Genomic DNA, 15,681 nt, shown 5'->3' on the forward strand with positions numbered 1-15,681 from the left:
GTTAAAGAGACACTTGAACAGTTACTTCATAACTTTCTTAACAACAGACATCCAGTTGATATAGAATGGGCTACAACCAAAGCCCAAATAAGAGGGATTTTTCTTCAGAAAGCTACTTACTATAAAAAAATGCAAAATAAGGAACTATTAGACTTGGAAACCAAAATTAAGTCACTAGACCAGGAGTTAATGAGGAACTATAATAAACAAACAGAAATAGACTTATTAAAGTGTCAAAAAGAACTGTTTTTACTACACAATAGTAAACTGTCATTTTATGAACAGAGAAATTTAGTGAAATACGCAAATCGTATTCAGACTCCCTCAAAAGCATTAGCACGCATTATTAACCAAGCGAACTCAACATTATTAATATCAGAAATAAACTATAATAACAGAACATATACTAATAAGGCAGATATCATGAATACTTTTGAAAAAATATTTAATCAGGTATATGGTGATCAGCAGACAATTTTACCAGATAAAGTTAGGAAAGATTTCTTGCAGAAGATCATATTCCCGAATATTGATAATGAGTCCCATAGGGATTTAATTAAACCAATTTCAGCGGAGGAGGTAGCAGAGATAATTAAAAAGCTGAGACCACATAAAGCCCCAGGCCCGGATGGATTGACCTCTGAATTTTATAAAACTTTTAATGAGATTTTGAGTAAAATACTTTCACAGACATTTAATTATATAATTCAAAATAAAATCAATGATCCTCACTTTAATGCTTCTAAGACTATTTTGATACCGAAAGAAAAAAGTGACGCTAAAAACCCAGATAATTACAGACCCATTTCACTATTGAACATAGACATGAAAATTATGACATCCATCCTGGCAAATAGACTGAAAAAGGTCACAAATTTATTAATATCAGAGGAACAGGCGGGATTTATGGATGGGAGACAGACCACTGATAATACATTAACGCTTCACACATTAATTTCATAAGCCAAGTACAAAAATCTCAATATTTATGCACTCATAATTGACGCACAGAAAGCATTTGACAGAGTTAACTTGGTATACCTATTTGATATGTTATCATACTTTAATTTACCTTCGGATTTCATTCTAACATTAAGGAAAATATATAATAACGCATATACAAATATATTTATCAATCAAGAATGCTCTAAAAGAATACAAATTAAAAATGGTACCTGACAAGGGTGCCCATTATCTCCTATTTTGTTTAATCTTTATTTGGAACCATTATTTTTACACATTAAACAAAATGTTTTTTACAATCCTCCAACACTATATGGTATGAAAATAAATATGGCTGCTTTTGCAGACGATTTAAATATATATTGTACCACACCAGTGTCAGACACCGAGAAAATATTAAAAGCAATAGAAGACTTTGAGAAAATCTCTAATTATAAACTGAATTTTAAGAAATCCAAAATATTCCCATTAAAGACTCCTACACCTTTTTCATTGCTGCCATTGATAGGACAAGTAGTGACGGAAGAAAAAACAAAATATCTGGGTATTGTATTTTCAACTGATAATAAAGATTTTTTTATAAGCAATGTTAAGTCAACTTGGGATCAGATAACATTGGATTTGAAAAGATGGAGTAAACTGAAACTACCAATGATGGCAAGAACTGCAATTATCAAAATGAATGTTCTTCCCAGAATATTATATATACTTAGAGCTACACAACTTAGAATCACGAGGAAATTTTTTAAACAGCTTCATATAGGACTAGGGAGATTTCTTTGGGAACCTAGGAAAACGAGGATAACATATGAGAAACTGATGGCTCCAAAGAATAGAGGAGGTTTAGATTTACCAGAATTTGAAACGTATTACTTGATAATTAATGCCAACAGAATCTTAAGGGTGATTCACTTTGATAGAGGCAGTCTGAAATGGGCGCCAAAATGGCTGGTCTTAACCTACAGACATGTAACTAAAGTGGGAATTAACTGTAAAGCTCTACCCTTTCTGAATAGAGGAACACTCAGTAAATATGACTTAATGGAACATATTAAAAGTTATGTAACTTCAATTCAAAATCTTTTTACCTCATTAAACCTACTAAAATATATGATGGTGTTTCAACCATTTCACAAGAACCCAAATTTAGTAATTGGGAATAAGTTGATAGACTTACAAAAATTCCCCCTAATAAACGATTTAATTGTATTGGATCTCAACCCCTTTCTTGGGGTATCAGTTCACAATATTTTAAAAGAGAAAAGTCTTCCTATTTCCTATCTAATTATCATGAGACAACTTAAAGATCTGGCTATAAATTATTTTAATAACTTTGATTTTAATGAAGAGAAATTAAATATATGTCGTAATCTGTGGGAAGCTCTGATACAAGATAAAAAATATATAACTACTTCATATAAACTGATAAAAGAGATGAAATACAATAAACATATTCTCTTATCGAATTATTGGAGGGAAAAATTAATATTAGTTGACGACAGCAAGATCTTGGAAGCATTTAATCTAACATTAAAGTCTGTGTCCCTTCAGAAATTACTATTCACACAATTGATGATATTTAACAATGCCTACTATACCCGTCTTAGTCTTCATAAATTTGACTCAAAGAACTCGCCTAAATGTCCATATTGTACAGACCAGACAGCTGACTTGTTTCACATGTTTTGGAGTTGCAAATGCATTTTTAAACTTTGGAATTCATTAAAACTTCAACTACAGAAAATGGGATACCAGCATTCAACACTCTCTTGGGAATTTATGATCCTACATATTCCTCCAAATAACTTAGATAAATCAAAAAAGATCATAATCATGAATATTTGTTTATTGATGAAACTATACATAGCTTCAAACTGGTTGAACCCGACTCAGACATCTTGGGAAAATTTTAGAATATTAGCAATCAGACACATATTAGCGCATAAATTGTTAATCAATGACCATAAGAAAAGCATAAATAATATAAAAATATGGGAGCAAATCTTCAATATTGTGTTGGCCTAGGGGTTCTTATCCACTATTACTCAGGACACATATTTATAAGACTGATTCAATTTTAGATTTGACATAGATCGTAACAATAATACAGACTGTTGACTTTTTCATGTTGTATTTCTTTTTTAATAATTTGTATTAATATATAATGATTATGTAACTTTTGGAAGCAATCATGTATATATTGTATATATTTATAGTTTGTAGTTATGTAATTGAAAAACAATAAAAGACGGACTATTGAAAAAAAAAAAATACCTTACACTTCCTCTCTAGTTATAATATCTGGATCTACCATATTCTGCTTTTTTTCCCTAGATTCTGCAAAAGTCAAATTAATTTTGCTCTAAATCTTTGAGGATAGGAATTTAAACCATTGACTACAACTTAATGATGCAGCACTAAACATTTCTGAAAACTTCAAAATATCTGTAAAAAAGTTGGGTGGGGGAGGTGGAAAGGCAAAACTGAAGGAAGGAAAACCTTTTCAATGGAATTTTCCTTACTTCAGATAATTCCATACCTTCCTGCTGAAAGTGTTCAACCACTAACTTAATCGCTAGCCAACAATCACAGTACTTTGCAATCTTTAGTCATATGACTAGAAAGTACTGAGTGGGAAACTGGGGAATACAGATACACAAATCTCTCTAGTGAAATTTGTTTTAAGCAAGTATATGATACTTTTTAGTTTAAATTCTTATACAGGAAGGAAAACCTGATAGCACACAGCAGAAGAAGTGTTTTCTTTTAATTTACTTTTCCCAGAACTGATGTGGGGGCAGGGAATCATATTTCATATGTCCCTGATAATTTTTTTGCCATATATTTGGGTCTAGCCCTTATAAAAAAAATGTTTCATGGCAAATTCTTCTGGATTGCAGCCACCATACCTCTGAAGTATATCTCCTTATAAGGAATATTCCTCATTTTGAGTTTTACAAATTCTAAGTTCCACAGTGTTCTATAATGAGCACATTTGAAACACATTCATTATTAACAATTTTTAAACAAATATGCTGAATAATACTGAATCATATTAATTAATGGATTAATTAATTGATTGATTAATGAATTAATTCATTCATTCATCAAAAGAGCTAAGTATGAAAAAAAGTACAGTTGTCTTAACTTTCACTTGTATATAGCAATAGATGTTCAAATTCATCACTGATATGGTAGTTGTTATGCTATATGAGTTGTGTCATGTCCAAGGCACAACAACAACCAGACAGCTTCCAAATGCTCTTGTTCTCTTCTGCACTTATACTATGACTGCTTATTGGTCAGCTCTGATGAGGGAAAATCATCAGTCAGAGTGAAAAATCTTCAGGACTTTCTTGCCTAAAAGTTATGAAGTGGCATACTCATCCTGAACTAAATAGAAAAGAAACAGCAAACACATTATTTCCCAACAATAACTATACACACTACTAGGGAGGTGGTAGATGGGTCCGGTTACTCCAGCAGTGAGGAATTCAAACATTTACTGTAATGAGTAAGTGCAAGTTGCACAACTGTACTATGTTCATCATTCCCACTGCTGCAGTAGCCTTTAGGCTATATGACTTGATTACCAAATCCTAACCAACCCCGGAGGAAGAAGGATATGGACCCAGGAACTCCTAGACAATGGTCCTGGCAAGTCACTCCTGGATCCAGGAAAGGGAATCCAGTTTGTAATGCTTTGTAAAGGTATGTACAGTGGACCATGTATGTGCCTGTACAAAGTTTCTAGAGTCCATCCCTTTCCAATATCCCATTAAAGAAGACAAGACACTCATACAGCATGCCTTGATACTGCCTGGAACTGGTTTGCCATGGTGGATATAACAAAAGGCAAAAAAGGACAACCAAATTGAAATAGGCTGCTTGACAAGGGCTGTCCTTTTTTAGTCCCAACATAAGAAATAAATAGCCAATTGTTTTTTCTAAAGGACTTGATTCTGTCACGATAGCACCTGAGCTGCCTATGCATGTCCACCGTATGCAGAATTTTCCCTGGTTCTGAGAGATAGGGTTAAACACTAGGGAACTGAGGACCTGTTTCAAAGAAAACTCTGAAACATCCTTGGGTATGAATGAGGGATTTGTTCTTGCTGACACCCAATCCCTTTAGCAGACCAGATAGTGTTAATGCACTAAGAGAGCTTGCAACTCAGATATTCATCTTGCAGGTGTCACAGCAATGAGAAGAAATGTTTTCTATGTAATGAACCCCAAATATGCTTGTTCAAATGGAGATGTGGTTAACTTTTCCAGCAGAAAGTTAAGATCCAGGGAAGAAGCAACCTGTTTGCAACGTGATCTGAGGTGAAAGACTCCTTTCAGAAACTGTTTTATATATAAAACATTGAAAAAGGGGAAGGATGTATGGACAGACATACTGAAATGGCCACAACATATAATGCCTTGCTAAAGTAGCATGAAGGCCAGAGGTAGTAACTTACACAGATATTTGAGTACCAGTTTTACAATGCCAGATAGGACCCTGGTTATTGGTAAGCATCAACTAGGAAATTCCTCCACTTGTCAACATAAGATTTGCTAGTAGCAGGATTTTTTGCTTCCTTTAGCACCTGCTGCATTCCTCTAAAATGAGGTGCCTAAAAGGTATCAGAATATAGGCAGATAATTGAAGATGCTTTAGATAGTGGTGTATTAAGCTTCTTCATCTTGTGTGAGTTGATCCAAATAGTGGGGAAGTTTGTCATAACTATCCTTGGCTAATTCCATGAAAAGAAAGAACCAATATGCATTTATTTATTTATTTATTTTACATTTGTTAACCGGGTTAGTCTGGCTGAGCTTTTGGCTCATTTTCAGCAGAGACCCAGGGAGAAAAGCTCCTCAGGACTAGAAAATAATTTATTAAATTTTAGTAGCATAGTAGTAACAATAAGCTATAGGATCTTACAAGCAGAGACCTGGAGAGAAAAAAAGCTCCTCAGGCAATTCAATTATACAGAGTATTAACAATTGGCAGACAATTATGTGAGTTGTTACAAACAAGGTTTTAAACAATTAGCAGAAGACAACATGACTAGTTACAATATTTAAGCTGCTTAGAGCAAAATGAGTTAATAGTTAGGCAGATGCTTATTTAAAGTGGGTAGGATCTAGTTGTATAGGAGTTTGGAAACAAGAAAGGAAAGTAAGAATGGCTAGTAGGAGATGTAGGGGATGTAGAGTATAGGAGACAGACTAGATAGGTAGGTTGTTTTGAGACTGTAAGAATTAAGAGCGGTTGGAGATAGAGGAAGGGAAGAGGTAGAAGAGGCAGGGGCATAGCGTTAGTGATACATTAAGAGTGAGGTGGTGAAATAGGTAAAAGGATGGTGGTTTCAGGGTGGTTGGCTACAGTGGCAAGACCACTTTGTTTTTAGGTATTTCCTTGTGGCTAATTTGAAACTTTTGCTATGCTGGAGGGATTTTATTTCCAAGGGGAGTTGGTTCCAGGATGTAGTTGGGTTATAGTTATAGAGAAGGCAGCCTATTTTGGTTTTGAGTTTGTAGATGTCTAATAATTCTTGATTTGAGCTGCGTAGCGTCCTAGCAGGGGAATATTTGGATATGACAGTAGAGAGGCTGGGGCAGAAGGAAGGTAGATAGAGGATAGAGTGGATGATTTGTAGTTGGTATAGCTGGAACAGCTGAGGGAATTCTAGCCAGTCTAGTTGCTGTAGTGCTAAGCAGTGGTGTGACTTGTACGTTTGGTTAGCTGCACATCTGGAGATCTTATTATAGGTAGTTTCAAGCTTGGAAATAAGTGTAGAATTTAGGTTTGTGAATATGTGGCAGCTATACAGGAGTGTTGGGAGTAATAAAGCCTGGGAAAGAGTTATTCGGGCAGTGTTAGTTAAGTATTTCTTGCTACGGAAAAGGTGTCCAAGTTTCTGATGAGTTCTTTTTACCGAGTTAGTAATATGGAGATCAAACTTAAGCTGATCATCTATTGTAACACCTAGCAATTTAGTACTAGATTCAGCTGAGATGATAGTGTTGTTGCAGGATAAGATGGTAAATGTACTTTTGAGTGTGGTGATGTTTTTAGGGAGGAAGAGTAGGAGCTTGTTTTTTTTTTTGGATTAAATATTAGTTTGTTATCACTAAACCAAGTCTCAATGGTGTGGAAGGATGCCTGGGTAGTTGAGTGGAGGTCACTTGGGTTGTCAACAATGGTTATAACAGTTGAGTCATCAGCATATTGCACAAGAAATAACTGGGGACAAGAGGATTAGAGCAAGTTGGTGAAAATATTAAAGAGTAGTGGTCCAAGTATGGACCCTTGGGGGACTTCCATTTGTACAGTGAGAGGGGAGGATAGTGCAGAGAGCCATTTAACTGATTGCTGGTGGGTAGAGAGATAGCTGGAGAACCAGCAGATAGTAGGGGGAGAGAAATGTAAGTTAGTGAGTTTATCTAGAAGGAGTGGGTGAGGACAGTGTCAAAGGCTTTAGACAGGTCAAGGAATAGGCATGAGACAAGTTTATTATCATGAGCTAGGGAGACTATGTTGATGAATGATATGAATGCAGTAGTTGTACTATGCTTGGGACAGAAACTATGTTGTGTGGGTGTGAGAATGTTTTCCTGGTGAAGGTAATGCATTACCTGCTTGTGAATGCATTTCTCTAGGATTTTTGAGAGTGGAGAGAGTATGGCAATCGGTCTGAAGTTGGATATGTCTGAGGAGTTGCCCCCTTTGTGAATGGGTAGAGTAAAGAAATTCTTCCATACAGTGGGGACATAGGATTCAGAAATGGATCAGTTAATTAAGATGGATACAAGATAGGCAAGAGGTTTAGAGGCAGTCTGCAGGAAGTAAGAGGGTAGCTTGTCAACAGATGGGGAGCAAGGTTTAAGTTTAGAGTAATGACTTTACATAGTTAGTTGATACTGCTTTTAGAGAGAAGGAGTTAGGAGGGTTTGGAAGAGGTATAGAGTTTGTGTTAGTGCTAGTGTTGTTTCTGGGGGGTGGGAGAAAATTTATTATGGAGGTTATTGAGTTTATAAAATGATTGTTAAATTTGTTGGCTATGTCTTCAGGTGTTGCATTGGGACATGGGTTAGGAGAGGAAGGGTTTCCAGGATGCAGAGTCTGTTTAATAGAGCTCCAGAATTTCTTTGGGTCTGATTTAAGAGTAGAGGGAGGATTGGCATAGAAGTTTATTTTGTCATAATGGATTATTTTTTTTAATTTTATTTCTGAGTTCTTTATATTTCTGAAGAAGAGAAGGGGTCCTAGTTTTAGTCTACATTTTACAAATCCTATCCCGGTCTTTCATGAGGGTTCTGGTAGATTTAGTGAGCCAGGGAGCAGTATTAGATTTGATTCTAATTGTGCGAAGAGGAGCAAGGGAGTTAAGAATGTTTAGGAATGTAGTGTTGAAGGAGTGGACGACTTCATCTGAAGGAAGAGTGGTGAGGTAAGACCAGTTCATTTTTTGGAGAGTTGGTGAATAAAGGAGTTAGAACAGAAATGCGAAAGTGAGCGGGTGGTAATAAATTTGTTAGGTTTGGTAAGGTGGGGAGTATGTCTGGTAACTGTTATAGGGCAGTGGTCGCTGAGGGCATTTGGAAGGGTATGGGAGTTATGATAGTTTTGAGGGTGGGAGACCAATATCCAGTCAAGAAGAGAGCTAAGGAGGTGAGATTTATTAATGTAGGTTGGGGCTGTGATTAGCTGCTCAAACCCATGTAGGTTTATACAGGAAGTAGTGTTGGGAGCTTGTATTGTAAGCCAATCAATATTTACATTTCCCAGTATAATTATTTCACTGTGGATGCTACGTGAGAGGTGAGATAGGATGTTCTCAGGTATGTTAATATTATCACTGGGGGAATATAGATTGCTGCGACAGTTATGGTGTTGAAACTGTTAAGTTTGAAGTTGGTCAGTAGGAGTTCAGCTGGTGAGAAGGAGGGTAAGACTAGTGTGAGACTGATTTAGGAGAGACAATTGGAGTACAGTATGGAGACTCCTCCTCCTTTTCTTTTAGGTTGATCTAATCTAAGGATATTATAGCCAGGAGGGATGATTTCACTGTCCAGATGGTGTGGTTTTAACCATGTTTCAGTTAGGGTAACTATGTCAGGCGTATAGTTAGCTATCCAAGCATGGAGTTCTTGAACTTTATTTACAAGGCTCCTGACATTGATAGAGCAGAATTGTACTTGTTTTTGTGAGTTGGAGGGGTTGGCAGGTTTAGATACAGGGGGGTTATTGTTCAGGGTAGTGTCTGTAGAGCCTGGGTTAGGATGAATGTCACCAGATAGAAGTAGAGGTTTGTAATGGGGTTTTAATTTGAGTAAGTAGACTTTTTTGTTTGTTTTAAAGGGGAGGGAGGAGATATTTTTATTTTAGGAATGGGAGCGGTGGGGGGGAGGATAGAGGGTCAAATTAGTAGATAGGGTTGTGGTGTAGTACTTGAGTTAAGAGTGGTGTCTGAGGGATGGAAATAGGGAGTAGGTAATTGTGATTGATAGAAGGTGAGGTGATAGAGTATAAGGAGTAGAGAAGGTAAGAGTAGAGTTTGAGTTGTAATAGACATGTCACTTTATGGGATGTAGAACAGAGGATGAGAGGAAGGGGTGGGAGTAAGGTATAGTAGTCTTTAATAGTGGATAGTAGGTAAGTGTGGGAGGAGCAAAAAAGGGAGGTAGTATGAAAACAGGAAGTAGAGGGTGGAGGATTTGGGAGGAAGTGAGGGGGTGTGGTTGTGTGGATAGCTATAAAGGTAATGATATAGGGGGTGGGAATGGGGGTAGGAGAAAAGCAAAGTGAGCGAAGCGAACGGAGCGGGGCTACACCTTCCAGATAGAACTTAGCTAAAAAAAACTATCAGCTAGTCCAGGGACACTTACTAGAGATGCTTCACCTGGAGGGCTTTCAGCTGCAGTTAGAGCAAATATGGCATCCACGTTTTTTAAAACCTTTGGTGTGTTGTACCTGAGCAACCACTTGGGGGTGGGGGAAGGGAGGGAAACCATCAATTGGAATTTAAAGTAGCAAGGGAGAATCCAAGGCACTCTGCTAACCTAGCTAATTATCAAAGGACAGCCAAGGAAATAAGATAAACATACAGGCACCCTTGTTCCAGGACTGGAAGGTTTCTCCAAGAAAAAACTATGTGTAGGAGTACACCACAGGTAGAAGTTGTATGCTGCTTACTTTTCTGCAATGGCATATTTTATTCACTTTTATATTTGTATTCCCCTTTGCTCATTGTTTGCTGCACACAATGTAGCTAAAGATAAAAGCAGCTAGAGACTTTGCACCTGTTTGGTGTTAGTAAAGAACAAGTATTTAGGAGGAGGGACTGAAGGTTATGACTATTGAGAGGGGCTAAATACCTTAACATACAACAAATTATCAACAGTGAAACGGATGAAAGGGGTGAGGGTCGGCTAAGAGGAAGAAGGTTTGCAGCTGTTGCCCCTGGGGTATGCACTCTAGCTGACTGTAACAAATTTTAACAAGGCATAACAGTAGTCACAAAAGCTGGCACCTACACTACACAAGCGGCAACAACAAGGATCCTGGAGTTAAACCTGGGGCTGCAGTCTATTTTTGGATGATTGCTGGTTAGAGTTTTCTTTGCTTTTAGCTGGAGTGAGAGGATTCCTTGCTCACACAAGTGAGGGGGGGCACCCAAAGCGATCAGGTCCTCAGTGGCTGCTACGCAAGTTGCAACAACAAGGTTCCTGGAGTTAAACCTGGGGCTGCAGTCTATTTTTGGATGATTGCTAGTTAGAGTTTTCTTTGCTTTTAGCTGGAGTGAGAGGAGTCCTTGCTCATACAAGTTGGGGGGGGGGGGGATCAGGTCCTCAGTGGCTTAGAGATGCTACACCTGGAAGGCTTTCAGCTGCAATATTGCCTGGGCCAAAAGGGGGCCACCACAAATATTTTTGGAAAGTCTTTCTGAATCTTACGAATTACCCCAGATATCAATGGAAAGGGTAGAAATGCAAAGAGGAACATTCCCATGCAAGGAAATGAAAAAAAAAAACACCTGATAAGTTGTTTGTTTTGAAAGGAGTCCAACAAGTCTATTTGAGGTGTTTGTCAGAAATGCATCAGTACCTGGAAGACCCTAATGTTCAATATGCATTCGTGAAGATCTGTTCTAGTCTCACTCAACATGTCTGCCACCATGTTTTTGCTCTGATGGAAAGTAAGATGCTTGGAGGGTTAAAGAACATTGAAAAGTTAACTTCCATGTGATCATAGCCAGCCTGGATAGACGGTATGATCTTGTGCCTTCTTGATAGTCAATGTGACACATCACTGTGGTGTTGGCAGTTATCATCTGAAGAGGTCTAGGGGACCAAAAATAAGGAAGATATTAAAAGGTATGGATCACAGCCCAAACCTTTTTTTAAATTATGCATTTTTGTCTATCTGAAGATTCTTCTAGAGTTTGCACCTTTACCTCCATAGAAACTATCCACAAACAAAATTTGAGGCATCTGTATTTACAGAATGACTTGGAGGTTTAGAAGGATAGGGGACAGCTGTATTTGTTTTTGCATGTAGTCTCCACCAGTTCATTTTCTTTAATGAGAATTACATATATTATTACTATTCAAAACTTGATCTTTGGAGATTTTCTCCCCGGGCCTCCAATGAAAAAGGGCACAAGCTCAGATGGACTAACTTGGTCAACAAATGTCAAATAAATAAATAAATAATGCAAAGTCCAAGATTAGTATCTGAAAATCAAGAGAATGCAAGTGGTGGGTCCATGTGTTATAAAGATACTAGTGAATCTTTCCCATGTACAACCTGGCAAGAGGAATCGTAAAAATCATAGAAGCCACAAGCCCCAGCATCCTGCAGTGCTCTCTGGATGAAGTTAGACACTGAGTTGTGAAACTCAGGAAGGTTTCTAGATTAAAATCTCCCACCTCCTGCATCAAAAACTTTTGCTGTTGAGTGTCTATAACACATCCTAGAAAGACAACCCTGTGTAATAGTGTGAAAGAGAATTCTGTGAATGCTCTTCTGGAATTCCAGATTGACTAGAACAGTTGAAACCCATGTTAAGGACTCTTGGCATCTGGAGGAAGACTCTGCAAAGATAAATAAGTCTTCCTGATAAGGAGACAAATGACTGCCATTCAGTCTACCCTAAGCAATGACTGGAGCTAGACATTTTGTAAATGTGTTTGAAGTAGCAGATAACACAAAGGGTAATGTGGAGAACTGACTGTGTGACCCAGACAGAGCAATTCAGAGATCTTTTACCATGTTACCATAAAGCTTCCCTGTGGAATAAGAGATAGACTCTGAAGGGTCAACATCTTGAATTCTAAAGAAAGGATTTAAAAATGATCACCAAGAAGGTTCTTTTCTTTGGTACCAAAAACATTTTGGAATAGATGCTTTTTCTCCCTCAAATAAATAGTACTGTGTTTATGACTCCTATGGTGAGCAAAAGCTGAAAAACCTGAGGAAAAAAATGGAGGGTGGGATGCAACTCCCGTAAAAGGCGTTTTTTGTATCTAGTGCCAACTGTGTCCTTCTTGAACTACTTTTAACACCCATGAGTCCATCACAATCTGTTAACAAAGGGGAATGAATAGAGACAGTTGCTGAAACAGGCATTGAGAGATTGGGGCAGGAGGGGAGGGAAAGAAAGAAGAAATTCTGGCATTGCCACCCTGAAGTTGTAGATTGTCCCTTTTTTTGGAAAGGTTTCTAATTGTTAGTGTTCCCTTCTGCCATCTTTTTTTTTTATTTCCTTGTTTGGCCTGGGTAAGGATTAGTTGTTTTATTTCTTAGGCATGAAAGAGAATCTGGGAGATTTAAAAAGGGGAGGGATGATAGGGTGAAAAGTCTTAGAAACACCTAGCATTAATTTCTCTTATTCATCAAACTGGTTGGGGACCTGAGTAGAAGATTTATTATTTTTTCTTTAATCTAAAACTGAATACTAAAAATCAGACTTCATCAGAAAACTTCTGATATCATACACAGGCATACCTCCTCAAAACATAATAGATCCAGAGGCTCTAGACCCATTACCTGCCTAATCACACATACTTTTTAAAACATGTTTAGACAATAAACACATGCCCAAAACAATAAGATTGAAACAGGCACTCCCTTCAGGGATAGATCAATTAAATTGTCAATATTAAAAAGCACAGGATTCCATATATGGTTCAGAATTCTATATGTCCAAGTGGAAGAGGAAGAAATGTTCATACCAAACTGGTCCCACAATGTTCCACTCAGTATCTACAGGGAAGACTGGAAAGATACTAGTAGCTTGTTATCTGTTGTCATAGTAGAAGCGCTTGGCACAGGGACAGAACTAAGTAGAAAATATAAGTGGTGGCTAGTCTGGGAAACTTTGTAAAGCCGATCTCCTTTTTTTGGAAACTGAAGGTTGTGAATCAGGGTTGCTACAGGTTAATATAACTCCTCCAAGGATGGGTCTAGAGAAGGAATAGGTGTTGAATGAGGCAAATTCACTTACAACATAATAAAAAAATCTCCTTAATTTAGGGGAAACATCAATTTTTTCCCATAAAAACATCTCATTCATCCTGGCAACAATCTGAGAAAAGAAAAGTACTTCCCAAGGAGGTTGTATGGACCAGCTTTTCCCCAGCATTGAGTATTGGGCTTAAGAACTTGCAAGAGACAAAGCCCTGTCTCTGTCTATGTCATTGTCCTCTGAGTTGTCTTCTCCAGGCTATTTTGACTGACCTGTTTAACAGGTGATGAGGGCCATGTCAGAGGACAGACTGCAACAACTTCTTAGGTAAAGTAAGAAAATCATCTTTTCCTGTAGATACCATGACTTTAGGTGTACAACTAACTTTTTGTATTTTCTTAACAGGTATCATCTGTGATCAACTAGGAGAGGAGTATTTGCCCTTACAAAAGTTTTCTTTCCCCCAGACAGATCCAGCAGCACTCCTAGTGAAATTCTGTATTCCAAAAAAGATGGTTCTCCAATGCCCAGCTTGGACATTGGAACAACCAAAGAAGATGTGGATGATCTGCAGTTCTTGGTGGTTGAAAGGATACACCAGACAAAGCTGTAGAGGTCAGTGAGGGGTCTGATGAAAGACTGCTGGTCGCTGCAGAATAACCCACTATCAGCTAAGGTGAAGATTAAGGCTGCATAATCATTAAGGACTGTCTAGAAAGTTATTTATTTTTAGGAACTGTACAAGTCAGTTCAGCAGGAGAGGGGTAAGGAACTATGTAGAGATTGGGGAGGATGAGTCAGACGAAGGCTGGAATTGCTGAAAAGAGTCAGCTGGAAGGTAAGTTGTCAAAAGTCTACACAAGCAGCACACTTAAACTTACCTATTCATACAATGTCCCCCAAAAACATGGTATTACACAAGTAGTACACTAAAACCCTGTCAGAAACTCTTAAGAAGTAAAATTAGTCTGATAGAAATAAATCTCAGGTAAGTTGTCACACTGTGAACACAAGCACTACATGCCCTGTTGCTATCACTGCCCAAATGAAACACTGCCCCACAATAAAACTGTTATAAATAAATAAATAATCTGTATAAGCAGGACATTTCTACAACAAATAAACCACACATCAATTGAAGCTAAAAAAACAGTCCCAGTTAGGAAACAAATCATAGTTAAGACATACGAAATTTGCTAAAGAGACCACAACATATATACAAATAGACACTTCAGGTAAGATAAACATGAAAATTTTATTTTCGGAATGGAGACTGTGGTACAATGAGGACCTGGAAATGTACCCTTTTCTCTACTGTAGTGCAACATCAGAGCTGGTATATAGTATATGCAGAGGGTGTGGGGGGCAGGGGGGGCTCCCCCCCCGAAAGAACATTGAAAACTTTAAATTTTTATCTTATTTGAAGTGTTTAAATGGAGCAGCTGTTTTTGCCAGCACTCCGTGATTTCCACTGAACACCTCCTACCAGTGTTTGGCATGCACAGTACGGGTTTCATTTTACAAGGTTCAACATTATAGTATTTGTTGCTATGTGTTTTCACTGTTGTTATCTTAATAACCTGAAAGTCAATTATGCGTGCTTGTGATAATATGAAGTAGATCCATATATATATATATATATATATATATATATATATATATATATGGGTCTACTTCACTTGACCTAAAACTCATTTGACTGACACCAACTTAACTGACACCCAATTGACCTAAATTTCATTTGACCTAAAACTCATTTGACTGACTCCCATTTCACCGACAAGTAAGACATAGACTTGTTGTGGGTTTTCCTTCACCTGTGACTTTTTTGTAATAAAAAGAATTACTATAACTTATAGTGCTGACTGTTAGAAGAATTCCGATAATCATGTAGAAAGTAGTGTTGTAGTGTTTCTAAATGAGGGTTTTTCTATTTACATTTTTATGGGAAGTATCTAAAGTAATTTGGCGAATGTTTTGTGTGTTCCCAGCTGTAGTGGCAGCATGTAGAGTGCTGTAAGGCAAGTTAAAGGTATATGCCCTTTTCCCCAATGTAGTTTGACCCTGGAGTTAGTATATGTAATTGGAGGAAGTGCGGGGGGCACAGCCCTCCACATTGGGGGGGGTGCGGGGGCATAGCCCCTCCTAGTTTGGTTGTACATTGTCCGGTTTCTGTTAAGAGGGTTAGTAAGTAGTTTTTAAGTTCTGGAAAGGGTTAGTTATTGGTGTTCTAAGTGTGCTTATCTATAGTTTA

The 15,681-nt window shown here is 37.6% G+C and overlaps 1 protein-coding gene across 1 annotated transcript in view; it reads right to left on the reverse strand.

Moving 5' to 3' along the window:
• The window catches only part of CFAP65 (cilia and flagella associated protein 65), a 2,328,717-nt gene that overhangs the window by 988,922 nt on the left and 1,324,114 nt on the right, over nt 1-15,681 (reverse strand). The gene's annotated exons all lie outside the window — the stretch shown is intronic.

Source organism: Protopterus annectens, chromosome 6.part0 (genome assembly GCF_019279795.1).
Source record: "Protopterus annectens isolate FY-2018-M chromosome 6.part0, PAN1.0, whole genome shotgun sequence".
Classification (NCBI taxonomy): Eukaryota; Metazoa; Chordata; order Ceratodontiformes; family Protopteridae; genus Protopterus; species Protopterus annectens.